At 34.4% G+C, this 15,969-nt stretch overlaps 1 pseudogene; it reads right to left on the bottom strand.

Annotated features, from left to right (window-relative positions):
* The window catches only part of LOC141522875 (dystrophia myotonica WD repeat-containing protein pseudogene), a 67,263-nt pseudogene extending 57,653 nt beyond the window's left edge, over nt 1-9,610 (bottom strand).
* Nucleotides 9,611-15,969: the final 6,359 nt, after the last annotated feature.

The raw sequence follows: 15,969 nt of genomic DNA, 5'->3' as shown, positions 1-15,969 counted from the left end.
TTACAAGTGAGTCATTTACAGTATGATAAATTAGGATTAGAAATAATTTTCATAAAATGTTCATCAGATTCTAAAGTCTTAAGTCTATTTTTTGTTCTCTAAGGATCATAAGTGTTCTATAATGAAATAGTTTGCCTCATAACACCAGTGGAAATGTTAAAAGTAATCTGGATGACTATCTGCCTTAGAACAGATTCCATCATTAGAAGGAAGAGATATAAGCTAACCTTCAAAAATACCTTGTAAGGCAAAGATTCTACAATTATGTATTTTCAGGTAGTATTGAATACAAGACTATGCTTCCATGTTCCCTAGAGGAACTGACTAATATTAAAGACTCAGAATAAACTAGATGCCTAGACTATAAGTGTGAGCATGTTTGATTCCATGATCACAAAGGATCCTTTTTGATATGAATTAATTGATCACATCTCAAAAAAGAATGGGGGATGAAGAGAGGGAAATAACTGTAATTTTGCCAAAATTACCAATTTTTAAAGTTGATGGGAATGTCAGAGGTCATCTATAACAAGGCATATATGAAAATAAAGAATTCTCCTCTACCAGATATACAAGTAGGCATAAGATTTGATCTTACACATGTCTGAGGAGACAGTATCTTCCTGCAACTCATTCTGATTCTGTTAGTAAATTGTTTTTTTTTCTTTCCTGACATCAAGCTCTAAATTTTCTCTTTGAAATGTCTTTTGTTAATTGTTCTTAGTACTTCCTTTAGAAGCCAAATAAATTAGGGATTGAAGCTGTGGTTTCATTGCTGAAGAGATGTCCCAGGTAAAAATATTACTTCTCCCAGTTCAAATTACCACCTTCTCTGTAATTTAGAATTTAGTTTAGATTACTGGCAGAAAGTTGCCTGGAACACTGAGAGGTAAAATGATTTGTCCAGAGTCATATCACAGTATGTATCAAAGATAGGATTTGAACCCCACTTGTCCTGTTTCCAAGACCAATTTTCTATAATCTCTGACACAACTGCTTCCTTGAAAATGAACAAATTTAATCTCTCTCTTTCCCAGATCATCTTTCAGATTCTTGAATATTGCATTTTATTCTCTCTAATCTAAATATTCCTGGTTCTTTTGATAGATTTTCAAATGAACTTAAGGACATTCACCTTCCTGGTCATCTTCCTTTTTCCTTTGTGCTTCTTTTATTTCTTATCTGCTGTTATCACTGAGGCAGCTTCATTTTTTGAGTGGTCCCTCTTGGTCTCCTTTCCTCATCTCTCTCTTATCTAAACTGGGTGTTGTCTCAGTCAAACTTTGACCTGCTTTAAAAGGCCAAAGTGTCCCACTGCATTCAGGATCATCTCTGAAGGAGAAAGTGAGACTGGTGACTTTGCACAGCACCCTATATTTAAATTCAGCTCACTTGTATGTCATGATATTAACTATCTGATGCTATGGTAGTCAAGAATGAAGGACAAACATCATCAATCATCATGCTCCTTGAATGTTCTTATCCTTCCTACCAGGAACTGAACACAATACTCTACTTTTTGGGTTTTTTCTTTTTTGGGTCCATATTAATTATTGTATGTTAAACAAGTCTTCAGGATAATATTAGCCTTTAGACAATTATTGGAATATTAAACAATATGTTTTGAATATATGCATGTGTGTATCTAGAGATAGGCTTTATATAATAAATTAATATAAAACATAAATTTTGACAACCTCTTGCCCCCAAAAAGCAAGAAAAGAAAAGAAAATTTGGATTTCAAAGAGCAGGCTATGTATGAAAAATCAAAATTGGTAGGGTTATCTTCCTGAGGCTCCATGAATCTGTGGAAGGTGCAGAGGTCACAGTTCGCTTCAGTGCCAATTAAGGTGGCTAGAGCAGGTGCTCTGGAGTGTTTAGAGCTTGGTCATAAAAGATACCAAAGTCATCTACTGCATCCTGAGACATCACTATTCAGCTTGACTTTTGTCATATCCCTGGACTTCTATGGCTCTTCCACTCTTTCAGATAATAGTCAAGGGTGTAGCTGCTGATTTGTGTCCTGAGTTCAGTTCTGCCCCATGAGGAATCACAACTCAGACTCAGGAATGCAGGTTTTTGGAAAGAAAATAGAAATTTATTTAAGGAAGTTATAGCATATTAAGAAATGAATAGGAAAGTTAGAAAGAGTTTTTGTTTTGTTTTGTTTTGTTTTTTAGATTTTTTTGCAAGGCAAACAGGGTTAAGTGGCTTGCCCAAGGCCACACAGCTAGGTAATTTTTAAGTGTCTGAAACCGGATTTGAACCCAGGTACTCCTGACTCCAAGGCCGGTGCTTTATCCACTACGCTATCTAGCCACCCCTAGAAAGAGTTTTAAGAGAAGTCCATGTGGATTGTTGATTAAATTTTGGCCTGGCCGGCTGGCCAGGGTTGCACAGGAGCCTCGAAGGTAAAAGTGTGAGGTCACTAACTTCTACAGATTTCAATTTTTATTTTTTAAAGAAGAATTTTCTTCATTTATCTTTGCAACTCCTTTTCCAATTTGTCTGTTCTGTGTTTCAAAGAGCTTTCCATTTGCCAAAGTTTGGTTTTGATAGAATTATATTCTTTTTATACTTGTCCATTTGTATTTTTTGGTAGCAGAATGCAGTGTTAATTTTCTCTTGCATTCTTTTTCTAATTTTTCCAATTGACTTTTAAATTCCTTCCTGATTTCTTCTAAGAAATCTTTCTGGGCTGGAGACTGATTTATATTCTCCTCTGAAGTTCTAGTTCTCTCTGAGTTAGGATCTTTTTCTTCAAGGTAATATCCAATGAACCCCACTTTCCACTGGTATTTCTTCTTTTTCCTAGCATCGTGTGTTGTGGGAGGGGGGCTGCTTCATAGACCTTAGATGTTGAGGTCCCCAGATGCTTTGCTCACTGGGCTTAGTAACTTCAAGTGGGCCAGCCAGTAAGGGATGCTAGACACTTACTCTGGAGAGTCTGTGTCTTTGAATAGTGGCCCCACTCTTTGGGGGCAGGGGAGGAGCAGCAGGATCTGGGTTATCCTTGAGTAAAGTGAGCTGGCTATATAGTTATACATAATTCTCAATCAAATTAGGGGGAGATTTGCTGCCCACATTTGAGTTTATGGGCACGGGGAGTTATTACTGTGTTTGTTATGATAAGAGTCACTTTCACCCATGTGATGGGGGGAGGGGACTCAATTGGAAACATGGGAACTTCATTACAAACACTGGGATTTACAGCCCTGGATTTCCATACCAAATCAATGTCTAGCTGTTGTACTGGAGTCTTCCTGCCCCTCACAGTAATTGTTTCTGTGCTGGAGCTCTCCCTGCTGCTGTGCACACAGCAAAAGCTTCTGAAGCTGTTTTCAGATTAGTCCCCAGACCTCATCCTGATGCCCCTATATTGGATCTCTGCTCTGTGTCCCTCACTCATCCATGCTTCTCTGGGAGAGATCTTGTTAGTATATCTTCTTCTAGGTTCTTCTCTGTGTTTTGTGGATCCAAATTCTATTTAGATATTTGGCTCACATTAGCTCCGAGGGAAAACCAGGAGAACTTAAGATAGTGCCTGGCTGCTCTTCGCCATCCTGACTGGAAGCCATGGTTTGTTAAAATATATAAAAATACTCACATTTAGACATCTTTTTAATGTAAATGTGGTGGCACATAAAACTGGGATATCAGAGATACAGGATGGAGTCAAAGGTGAGGAAGGAGTTCCTGTAATGGTGAACTACTTCATATGCTTCTGCTTGTAGTTTATACTTCAATTTGTAGCAGTTACTTTAAATTCAGAGTTATAGCAGTCTCCTAAATGAGATTTATAATGCCCCCAATACTTGACATAATCATGGACAAAGAAAACATCTAGAATAAATAGTATCTATCATATATATTTATAGTAACAATCTATTTAGCTCTTCTATCATAACTTAGATATGGGTCAGAGATTACAATTGGAAAGAGAGTTGGTCCAGGTTTGAACAAGTGGTTGAGAGTGGATCCTTTTAACTCCCAGAGACCTCAAAGATCCTTTAATGACTACAATTGTCTCCTAGAGTCAATTTTTCTTTTACTAAAAATTTGCAAATTTTGCTATATATATAACAGAAACTGAATATAGTAGTTTCTACTGAATTAAAATGAACATTGCACAAACATAAATAAAGAGACATAGGATGAGTTATAGAAGTGTTGTTCTCCACATAACAATTCTTCAAGAAACATAAGAATAAAGAATATCATTAAGAAATTCGTGATCTGGACAGAATTTATTTCTGTTAAAATTAAGTAATTGTGGAATTAGAGAGCTCATGCTTTTTCATAGTCACAAAACTATCTCTGAGACGGAGAAAATGATATTTATTCATCTAATAGCATTTTATTTAGCATAATCTATATGTAACATATGCTAGAGTGTGGGCAAAATAAAAACAAATTGAGACTCATTGGATGACTAATTTTTAACAAGTTTTATGAAATTAATTATATGACCCTTTCCAACTCTGTAATTGCAGAAATCTATGATTCCATTAGATGTGATCTTTATCTCAAGAATTTTAAATTCTAGTATACTTGAAAATATATACTTAGAAATTTATTCTCCACTGAGTAGTTTAAAACCTCTCCAAGTCTATGTGGATAAATTTCATGAGTTCTTATTATGAAAAAGAGGAAACACATATGCAAAGAGTTATGGGGTAATTGGAATTTTAATAAATATATATTAGAAGAATAAACATGTTAGGAGATGAGCTTATTCCAGTTAACTGAATTATGGGAATAGTACATTGAAAATAAGGCCCTTGAGATGAGCATTGTAAAGTGTATAGACATTAGCAGGAAGAAATAGGAAGAGATTAACTTTCCTTTAATAGGAGACAGGTTAATCAGAGGCATGAAAATACTAAACTTTTTCAAAAGGATAGTGAGTAATCTGCTTTTGCTAAAGTATATTGGCAGTATTGTGACATAGGGATGAAAAGTAAGATACAGATACTGAACACATAAAATGTCTGGTTAAAATTGGATTTATAGATTAATATTAACACATTGGCATACTTTGGTCTTAGAAGGGATGAATAGGAACCTTGGTCTCAGGAAAGAGTCATTAAGGGAAATTCTTGATCAGTTTCCTTTTCTAGGAGTGAGATTCAATCAAAGAAAGACCCACAAAAATAAAACAAAGAAAATAAAGCAAAAAAAATTCTATTTCAGTAATATTTGTTATTTTTTCTTTATTAGTAAAATATGGAAAGGTTGATAATTTTTTTTTTGGTTTTTGCAAGGCAAATGGGGTTAAGTGGCTTGCCCAAGGCCACACAGCTAGGTAATTATTATGTATCTGAGACTGGATTTGAACCCAGGTACTCCTGACACTAGGGCTGGTGCTTTATCCACTACACCACCTAGCCACCCAAGGTTGATAATTTCTGAGGTTTTATTTTGTATCTTGTTATATTAATGAAGCTCCTGGTTCAAATACATTTTAATTGAGCCACTGAGATGCTCTAAGACATCATCTTTTCTGCAATCATGTATTTTAAAATTTCATACCATTCTCTCTTCTTCATGAGTTTTGCTAGGTACTTTCCTCAATGGCCATGTAATTTTTCTAATTATATGTAAAAACATTTTTAACACTCTTTTAGAATTTTGAATTCAAATTCTCTTCCTCCCTCTTCCTTTTCATTGAAGAGGCAAACATTTTGATATAGGTTATACAAATGTACTCATCCGAAACATATTTCCATATTAATCATGTTTTAAAAGAAAACAGAGAAAAAACAATAAAAAGTAAAAAATACTCAATCTGCATTTAGTTTTTTTCTTCAGAGGTGTAAAGTATTTTTCTTCATTAGTCTTTCAGAAATAATTTGGATCACTGTATTCCTGAGAATGATTAAATCATTCACAAATAATGATCATAAAACATTACTGTTATTATGCATCATGTCATGTAAGTCTTGCCAGGAATTTTTTAATAAGTTGTTCATCATTTCTTATAACAGCACAATACTATTCAATCACAATCATGCACCATGACTTATTCAACCATTCTTCAATTCATTGACATCCCCTCAATTTGCAATTCATTTGCAGAAAGAGCTGGAACAAAACTTTTATTCAGATAGGTCTTCTCTTCATCTTTTTCATTTCTTTAAGATACAGACAATGGTATTTCTATTTCAAAGGATACCATTTTATAGATGTTTGGACACAATTTCAATTTGCTTTTCAGGACTGATTCAGTCCACAACTCCAAAAACATAGCATTGCTATTTGTTTTCCCAAATCCTGTCCATAATTTGTTTTTTTTTCCATTCCTTTAATATTAGTCAATCTAATTAGTGAAACGTGGTACCCCAGAAATACTTTAATTTGTATATATGTACATACATCCATACATGCATGTATGTATATGAATATGTACACAGCAAGAGTTTGGGTTACTGTTAATTGCCTGTTCCTATTCTTTGAATGTTGTTCTGTTGGGAAATGCTTCTTTTTAAAAAAAATACATTTAATTCAGTTCTCTAAATAATTTAGTTCTTTTAAGAAATTAATATTACCTTTTTCACCATTATGATTATTAAATATTTCATTCTATCCTATCCCTCATTTATCCTACTCTCTCCTATAACCCTACCCATCTTCAGAAATGTTTTGCTTCTGACATATCCCCCCAATTTGCCCTCCCTTACAAAGTTCTTTCCTGTCCCTGCTTCATCCATTTCCCTTCTTATTTTCCATACCCAATTTGTATGTATGTTATTTACTTTTAGGAACCAGTTCTGATGAGAGTAAGATTCAAGTTCTCCTGCCCACTTGCCCATTTTCCCCTTTATTGTAAAATTGCTTTCATGGAGCTGTTGTGTGAGATAATTTACTTCATTGTACCTCTTCCTTTCCCCTTTTCCCCATGCATTCCTCTTTTTCACCCATTAATTTAATTTTAAAGTGTATCCTTTCATATTCATTTCACATCCATGTTTTCTGTCTACATAAAACTACACTGATAATGAATAAGTTCTTAAGAGTTACAAGTATTATCTTTCCACATAGAAATGCAAAGTGTTTAACTTAATTGAATTCCTAATATTTTCTCTTACCTATTTACTTATATTATTATACTTTTCTTGTCTTGCTTTTGAAAAACAATTTCTATTCAGATGTCATTTTTTATTATGAATGATTGAAAGTTCACTGGTTCATTTTGAGTTCATCTAGGAACTCTGCTCCTTTTTATTTTCTGCTGAAACTTTATGAAAGATTTTTTCTGGGTAGGTGATTTTTGGTCATAATCTTAGCACATTTGTCCTATGGAATATTATATTTCAAGCCTTCCAAACCTTTAATGTAGAAGCTGCTAAATCTTGTGTTCTATTGACTGTGATTTCACAATATTTGAATTCTTTTTTGACATCTTTTCAATATTTTCTCCTTAACCTGGGAACTCTGTAATTTGGCTATAATATTTCTTGGAGTTTGCATTTTGGAATCTCTTTAAATGATCTTAGAACCTCGTTTTCCAAGATATCAGGATGGATTTCCAGGATAATTTCTTTAAAAAAATGATGTCTAAACATTTTTGATTATGTCTTTCATATAGTTCCATAATTTTTTAAATCATTTCTTCTGGATCTATTTTCAAGGTTTTTTGCTTTTCCATTGAGATATTTTCACATTTCCTTTTATTTTACTTTCATTCTTTTGATTTTTCTCTTATTATTTTTGATGTCTCATGTAGTCATTTTTTCCTTCATTGAAATTTGTATCTCCTTTTCCATTTAACCTTGACTTTTTTGTTTTTATTTTTTAATTTTTCTTTAAGTAAGAAAACCATTGGATTCATTCAGCTGAAACCTGACTCTGTCTTAACTGATGTTGGTATCCATTTAAAAACAGGTTGTTAAAAGAAAGAGTGAGAGAGCCACAAGGACAACAAGGCATACAACCCTGTTCTATTTTCAGGAATGACCAAATTGCATGCCTGGTTGTCCTGGGGCCAGTGAGTGAAAACTGGGGTATCATCTTCCTGTGTAATTCAATTTCCAAAACTGGGGTATCATCTCCCTCTGGAATTCAACTTCCAAAAATGTAGGGTAGATCCATCAAGGTCTGCCCTTCCAACATATCTGCACCAACTGATGCTAGTTGGGCAATTTATCCATGTGAGATGATACTTGAGGATGGAAAAAAAAATTCTTAAGGAGATAGGCATAAAAAAGATCCATGGCTCATCCACTTATAAGGCAGAGCTCACATTCCACTCAGGAGAATTTCTTGCCACAGGTTAGTCTGTTCCTCAGGGCTTAGCTGAGACTCTAATTTCTCTAGTTGTTCAGGACTGGCCAGGGTTTTGGGAAGTCTGTTGTCATGCTTCAACTGGGAGTTTTTCTCCACCAACAACTTGATCTGTTCTTTCAGCATTTCCACGTCCTGATGAACCTGATGAAGAGAAGAACTGTATACATGTGGTGATTTTCTACTCCATTTAACCTATTCTTTTTTTTTTTTTTTTTTTTTTTTTTTTTTAGGTTTTTGCAAGGCAAACGGGGTTAAGTGGCTTGCCCAAGGCCACACAGCTAGGTAATTATTAAGTGTCTGAGACTGGATTTGAACTCCAGGTACTCCTGACTCCAGAGCCGGTGCTTTATCCACCATGCCACCTAGCCACCCCATAACCTATTCTGTTTTTAAGGTGTTATTTTATTCCAAAGTTTTCCTGCCTCCTTTACCAAGCAGTGATTCATTTTTCCCCATGTTTTCTGGTATCATTGTCATTTCTTTTCCCATTTTTCTTCTGCCTCTCCTATATAATTTTAAAATTGCTTTTTGAGTTCATCTAGGAACTCTCTTTGGGCCTAAAACTACTTCATAATTTTCTTTGAGACCTTAGAAGTTTTGACTTTGCTTTCTGTTTGTATTTTGATCTTTCCTGTCTCCATAGTAACATTCTATGGTAAAGATCTCTTTATTTCTTGGTTTTGCTTATTTTTTTAACCTATTTCCTGACTGAGTTTTATGTTAATTTTGCTTTCAGATTGGCATTATCTCCCAGGCTTCGGGATTTTTGTGTAGCTGTTTTCAGAGCCACTTGTGGTGGTTTTGTAATCTTTCAGTTATTTCAAGGTTGCAAAATCTATGGAGAGTTGTATTTACTATTGGCCTGGCTTGTTCTCTAGACAGTGAGAAAACACAAGTACTCTTTTCTCCCTTGGAACTGCACCAGGGGTATCACTACAATGGGGTCACAAGCTCTGTTGTGCTTGTGTAACTTTGCTCACTCTGTGTCTGTGACCCACCTCTGAGTATGAGAAATGTAATAGTCCTGCACTCAGTGAAAGGAAAACTTGTGAACTCCTTCTGACCAGTTTTCCAGACTCTTACCATGTGCTGGATTTAAAGCAGGGAAAGCAGCTGCTATTACCACTGATTCACTTGCCCCCAAGGATTGCTGCTAGTTTCTCTCTCTGGTGCTATAGATATTTCCTACTCACCTAAGCTGGTATGGGTTGGAATATTATTTTACCTCATCCTTTTGTGGGATATGCCGCTCCAGAATTTGTTTTGAGGCATTATTTAAAGTTGCTTGGAGGGTAAGTAGGGAGAGCTTATTCAAGTCCTCCATTTTTTCTACTATCTTGACTTTACCCATCCCATTATTTTACTTCAGTAATTTATGCCTCTTTTTTGTTTATAGTTGGACCTAGAATACAAAGTTTCCTAGTTGATTCCTTGATTCTTTGAAGGTTTTAATTATCATTAAAGGAACTTACAGGTTCATTTGTTCAGTCATGACCAACTCTTTGGGTACCTATTTAGAATTTTCTGGGTAAAGATATTTGAGCTGTTTTGCCATTTCCTTTTCTATCTAATATAGTAGATGAGGAAATTTTGGCAAATAGGGTTAGGTGATTTGCTCAGGGTCATATAGTTATTAATTAGGTATCCAAGTTGAACTGAATTCAGGAAGTGGAATTTTCTCGAATCCAAATCTGGCTTCTATTCACTGTGCCACCTATAGATCATTTAATAAACTTGAAGGACAACTATGTAGTGCAGTGGATACAGTGCCAGATCTAATGTTAGGAAGGTTCTTCTTGTCTTCAAATTCAAAATCACTTACTAGCTGTATAACCCTGGGCAAGTCATTTAACCTAAGTTGCCAATGTTTCCTCAGTTATAAAATATATGGAAAAAGGAAAGGGCTAAAAACTCCAATTTGCCCACAAGAAAATTCCAAATAGGATCATGAGGAATAAAATATGATTAAAAAGGGATTGAAGAAGAATTTTGGAGAATGGACAACTATACATCTGAAAGACAATTTATTCCAAATTAAAAAAAAAATCAACAAACATGTGCCAAATATCTATTAGGAGAAGGAAACTAGGAAAAAGAAAAATACTGCTATCTATGTAATATAATACAATGAATTTTGCTGCTCATTCCTTGAAAAAAGGTAATTAAATTAAAGGGATGGTTTCACTCAGAAATTTTAACAGTGATCATAAAAAGTCATTGTGGATTCTTCTAAAACAGACCATTTTAGATGAAACAATATCTTTTTGGAGAAGTTGACTATACAGGACTTGTACAAATACTGTGCACTTAGCTTAGTTAATAATTTAAAAAAATAACTTTATTTGGACAAGATGGAGAGATATGAACTAAATGAACTTTGAAATTATCTGAATTTAGTACAATTAGTTGTGTTTAGAACTGGTAGACAGACCAGACCCAATGCAATGATTCAAGAGTAAATGTTAAATTAGATGGAATTTTCCTCTAGTCAGAGTGCCTTAGGTATCTATTATTTGTGCTGTACGACTTGGCATTTTATCACTCTTTTCTGAAGCTGTATTAAGATTATATATAGAAAATTTGCAGATGATGAAAGTTAAGGGAGGGTATAGGCTATCATGTAGGAAAACAAAATCAGGATATGAAAATGTCTCAACAGGCTAGAATTTTTTGCAGGGTTGGGAAATAGTTGAAAACTATTATTAGGTGTTCAAAAGGACCATCATAAAGAAGAGAAAATAGATTTATTTTATTAGTTTTTTTTGAGAATGAAAGTATTTTAATTACACAACACAAGGAATAGATTGATTACAATAACATCCAATACAGCAGATAATACATTAAAGACAAAGGGTTAGTAATACTATGATCAAAGTAGAAGAAAAAGATAAAGACAACATCACTAATTTGGGGGAGCACCAACTCTGAACAGTCCCTGGCTGGGGGAATCTCTTGTTCTTTTCAGCCTTTTGAGTCCCGACTGGGAGAGAAAGGAAGAAAGAAAGAAAGAGAGAGAGAAAGAAAGAAAGAAGAAAGAAAGAAAGAAAGAAAGAAAGAAAGAAAGAAAGAAAGAAAGAAAGAAAGAAAGAAAGAAAGAAAGAAAGAAAGAAAGTCCCAGGCAGAAAATATTCTCCATGGGTGAGATTGCCACCAATGCTTGGAGCCTCAGAGTATTCATCAGTGGAGAACAAAGAAGGCTAGTTGCTCATTTAGTTGGGAGGGATTGCTGAGTTCCTTTAACAGAAATATGGGAAGAGTCTACAAGTCCATCAGTTTGAAGACTTCAATGCCATAGGGGGCCTGAGGATTTTATTTTAAATAAAGTCAATACTGTAAGAATAGCCAGTTCTCCCCAGTATTATCTGTATTCCAAGGAGTGGCTGGCTCCTGGAATCTTTGGATGCAGCCAAATCACCTATGGCATGTCAGGGTGGGGGGTAGAAGGTAAATTCCTGAGGAAGGCATGTCCTCATACAGGCTTGAGAGAACTTACTTATAAGAAAACTTCATTTTCTTATTCATTTGGCCTTAAGGTCAGGAGAAATGTATGAAAATGGGACTATAGGAGTAAAGTTATTACAAATTTGTTTATAAAAATTACAAATGCATAATAATAATAACAATAAAATCATTAAAAACAATATAGGAATAGCTAAACTGTTAAAATATCTAGTAGTAGTTACTGATTTAAACAAGAAATCATACCAATGGTGATTAGTATCAGAAGTTACTAAATGAGAGGTCTTGACTAAATGTCCTGCAACTATGTGAGTCTGTATTCGATGTTCATTCAAAGCAAGCTGGTTGGACTCTAATTGTTTCTTCAGAACATGGGATTGATTAAGAATATCAATTAAAGGTTGTAGAGATAAAGAAGTATAGGGAGGAGGAAAGAATTTGGGTACCCAAGTCAAATTCTTAAGAACATCTGTATCAGGGGAAAAGTAAAAATCATCACCCTGCCAGTGTAAGAAAGAGATGTGAGTAAAACATCCAGAAAAAGGAGGTTTCTGAGAGACAGAAGCTAAATCAGTACTATTATTAGAGGTTAAACAAATATGTTGAGAAGATACTTCATATAACATTGAAAAGTTAGAAAAAAGATAGACAGTTAAGTCACAAAGGTTAGAGGAGTGTGAGAGAAGGCAGGGCTCCATCTGCCTATTCATCATCTCACACATGATGCCTTTGTTAGTGAAAGTACAGTCCTGTAAAGTATGAGTTATATTGTCTTGATCCATATAGTTACTATTTATACATGGCAAAGCAAAATAATCATGTAACACAAAAGGAATCACATGGAATTGACACATCGTTTTTCTTATATGAACTTGATAATATACTACAATCCCACTACACCAAAGGGAGATACACTGAGCTCGTTCAGGTTTGATCTGTTTCCAATAATTTGCCATACAGGGTAATGCTACATCACAAATATTAGTATCTCCTTCTTATAATAACCTTTGAGCAATCTCTTTTTGTATTAAAGTGAACATGTTTTGTAGGGAACATTTGGTCCAATTAAACAGGGCACTTATATTAGTATCAATCCGTATATTATCTAGAATGCTATCATTAAAAACTTGCAAGAATTGGCCTTGGTATTTTAAAGTATTTTGGTGTGGCAGGATCATTGTGGGCAACCAATTAGCATTAATTGTCAAAGCTTGAGATACATCCCACCCAGCACTACGCAGTCTGCTGGCCAAGGTCGTAAGATCTATAGAATTTACTATACCCAAACCTGTTCCTGCCCCGCCAAGTAGGGTGTCATAACAGGGCAATAAAGGTGGAAAGGACACATTATAATGAAGTACAATTTTGTGCTGAATAATAGAGGCATTAATACATGATTGATTTTAAAACATGAACAACAGATGGAGGATGATTGGTGGGTTGTATTTTGGGCAATAATAATGAATAATGTACTGAAGCATCATGATTGGTTATTACAGAAGCATTGGCACAAAACAAATATTAATTATTAAAGGGAATAGTTATACTAAAGGTGGAGTTATTTATATTTCATGTAGTACAATTTTCAGTTAATCTTTCACTTATTACTTTATCCCATAATGTTGGGAGCGTAAAGCAGAGAGGAGTGATACAACATGAGATATTATCCAATGAAGAGATAAGAATAGTTATGGGAGAAGGTCCTATTAGGAGGGCAGACATATATAATGGGGCTCTATAAAATTTAGCATTAGTAGTAGACCAATTAGCAATAGTCCAATTAGCAATATTACATTCGCTGTATGCAAGACAGATGAAATCTCCTTGTTATCTAGATTTAGTGGTGTATTTCCATGTCAACCGGATTTGAATTCCTGAATTTGCTAGTTGAGCCAGAAGTCTATAAAACACTGTAAGATGCAAGAGCGCCAAGATGACCTTCAGTAATGTGAATCCATTTTCCCAGTGTCAAATTTTCCCTATTCTCCAGGGGCATCATTTGCAGGGGTTTTTCTTCTACTTTTAAGAGTTTTTAAGAGTTCATCAGCTTGGGCATTATACTCACATTCCAGAGTGTCCACACTGGCATGGGCATCAATTCAGGGGAGCACCAACTCTGAACAGTCCATGGCTGGGGGAATCCCTTGTTCTTTTCAGCCTTTTGAGTTCCAACTGGGAGAGAAAGGAAGAAAGAAAGAAAGAAAGAAAGAGAGGAAAGAGAGAGAGAGAGAGAGAGAGAGAGAGAGAGAGAGAGAGAGAGAGAGAGGAAGAAAGAAAGAAAGAAAGAAAGAAAGAAAGAAAGAAAGAAAGAAAGAAAGAAAGAAAGTCCCAGGCAGAAAATATTCTCCATGGGTGAGATTCCCCTATTTTATTAGGTTTAACAAGAAAAATTTAAGAAAAATAGATATGTTTCAGAGAGAATAATTTCATCTAATATCAACAAAAAGATCATATGAATATCTCAATAGTTGCTGAAAAAGCCTTTGAGAAAAATTTAGCATCCATTTCTATTAAAAACCCTAGAAAAAAATAGGAATAAATGGAATTTGCCTTAAAATGATAAGCAGTATCTATCTAGAACAATCAGCAAGCAGCCATTCTTATATAATGAAGATAACCTAACAGCATTTCCAATAAAATCAAGAGTTAAGCAAGGATGACCATTATCCCTACCACTATTCAATATTGTATTAAGAATGTTAGCTTTGGCAGTGAGAGTAGAAAAAAATAAAAGGAATCAGAATAGGCAATAAAAAAGCAAAACTTTTACTCTTTCAGAAGATATGATGGTATACTTATTGAACCCTAAAATAATAACTAAAAAATTTTTGGCAAAATATCAGGATATAAAATAAAGTCATTATAGGCCATCAGCATTTCTATATATGACCAATAAAGTCCAAGATTAAGAAATAGAAAGAGGGGGGGGGGCTAGGTGGTGCACTGGATAGAGCACCAGCCCTGGAGTCAGGGTACCTGAGTTCAAATCTGGCCTCAGACACTTAATAATTGCCTAGCTGTATGGCCTTGGGCAAGCCACTTAACCCCATTGCCTTGCAAAAAAACACTAAAAAAATAAAATATATGTAGACAACATGACATACTTGGGAATTTACCTCCCAGAACAAACCCAGAAACTTCATGAACACAATTATGCAATACTTTTCACATAAATAAAGTCAGGTCTAAACAACTGGGAAAATATCAGTTGCTCATGGTTAGATCAAGATACTATAATAAAATTAAAATTCTACCTAAATTAAATTACTTATTTAGTGGCAAACCAATTTATCTACCAAAAAAATTTTATAAAGCTAGAAAATTTAGTATCAAGATTCATATGAAGCAACCAAAGTTCAAGAATATAAAGGAAATTGATGAAAGAAATGTAAAGGAAGGTGACTTAGCTGTACCAGATCTAAAACTATACTAAAAAGTGCAGTCATATGGTACTGATTTAAAAATAGAGTAATAGATCAGTGGATTAGATAGGTACAAAAGAAATCTTAGCAAATGACTGATAATCTCCTGTTTGATAAACTTGACGACTCCAGCTTCTGAGATAAGAACCCACAATCTTAGGAAGTAATTGGAAAAATCAAAATTTCAATAAAAATTAAAAATAAAACAAAATAAACTACCAGCTCCTCTCAGATTTCAGAAGATATGAACCAATGCTATAAACTGTATTCCTGAGAATAGCTTTGCATCCCAGACCAATATTCCCATTTCTACTCTAGATTAGATAATAATTTTAACTGAGTGGTGCAATCACTTTAAAGAAGAATATCATCTTCCTTCCTCAAATCAGCATTAATTGATGACAAACTGTCTCAGTCATCATTACTAGAAAACTAAAAATCAAAGCATAAGACATTTCATGTAAGATCTGAATGGAGTGATATCTTTCGTACTTTGACTAGCAGCAGAAAATGCATATTATAAAACTATTAATGTAGCATCATATATATTTACTTTCTGATATTTATGTTATTTTTATATCCCTGACGTTAGGAATCCACTTAACCTGCTTAATCGTCTCTCCAGATATATCAGTTCAGGACAGTTATAGGAATCTCATTGTTTGAGAACCAAGCTCTTCAAGAAGCAGCGGAAACTATAAATTGTATGTTCAAATGATTGGAAACCTAAAGTACTGTGAATGCAAGCATTTCATTATGATTTTTACATTAAAAGAGAGTAGAAAAGTCGAGGTCACTCAAT

Source organism: Macrotis lagotis, chromosome 4, assembly GCF_037893015.1.
Source record: "Macrotis lagotis isolate mMagLag1 chromosome 4, bilby.v1.9.chrom.fasta, whole genome shotgun sequence".
NCBI lineage: Eukaryota > Metazoa > Chordata > Mammalia > Peramelemorphia > Peramelidae > Macrotis > Macrotis lagotis.
Note: the sequence above shows the minus strand (reverse complement) of the source record. Positions and strands in the feature narration are given on the sequence as shown.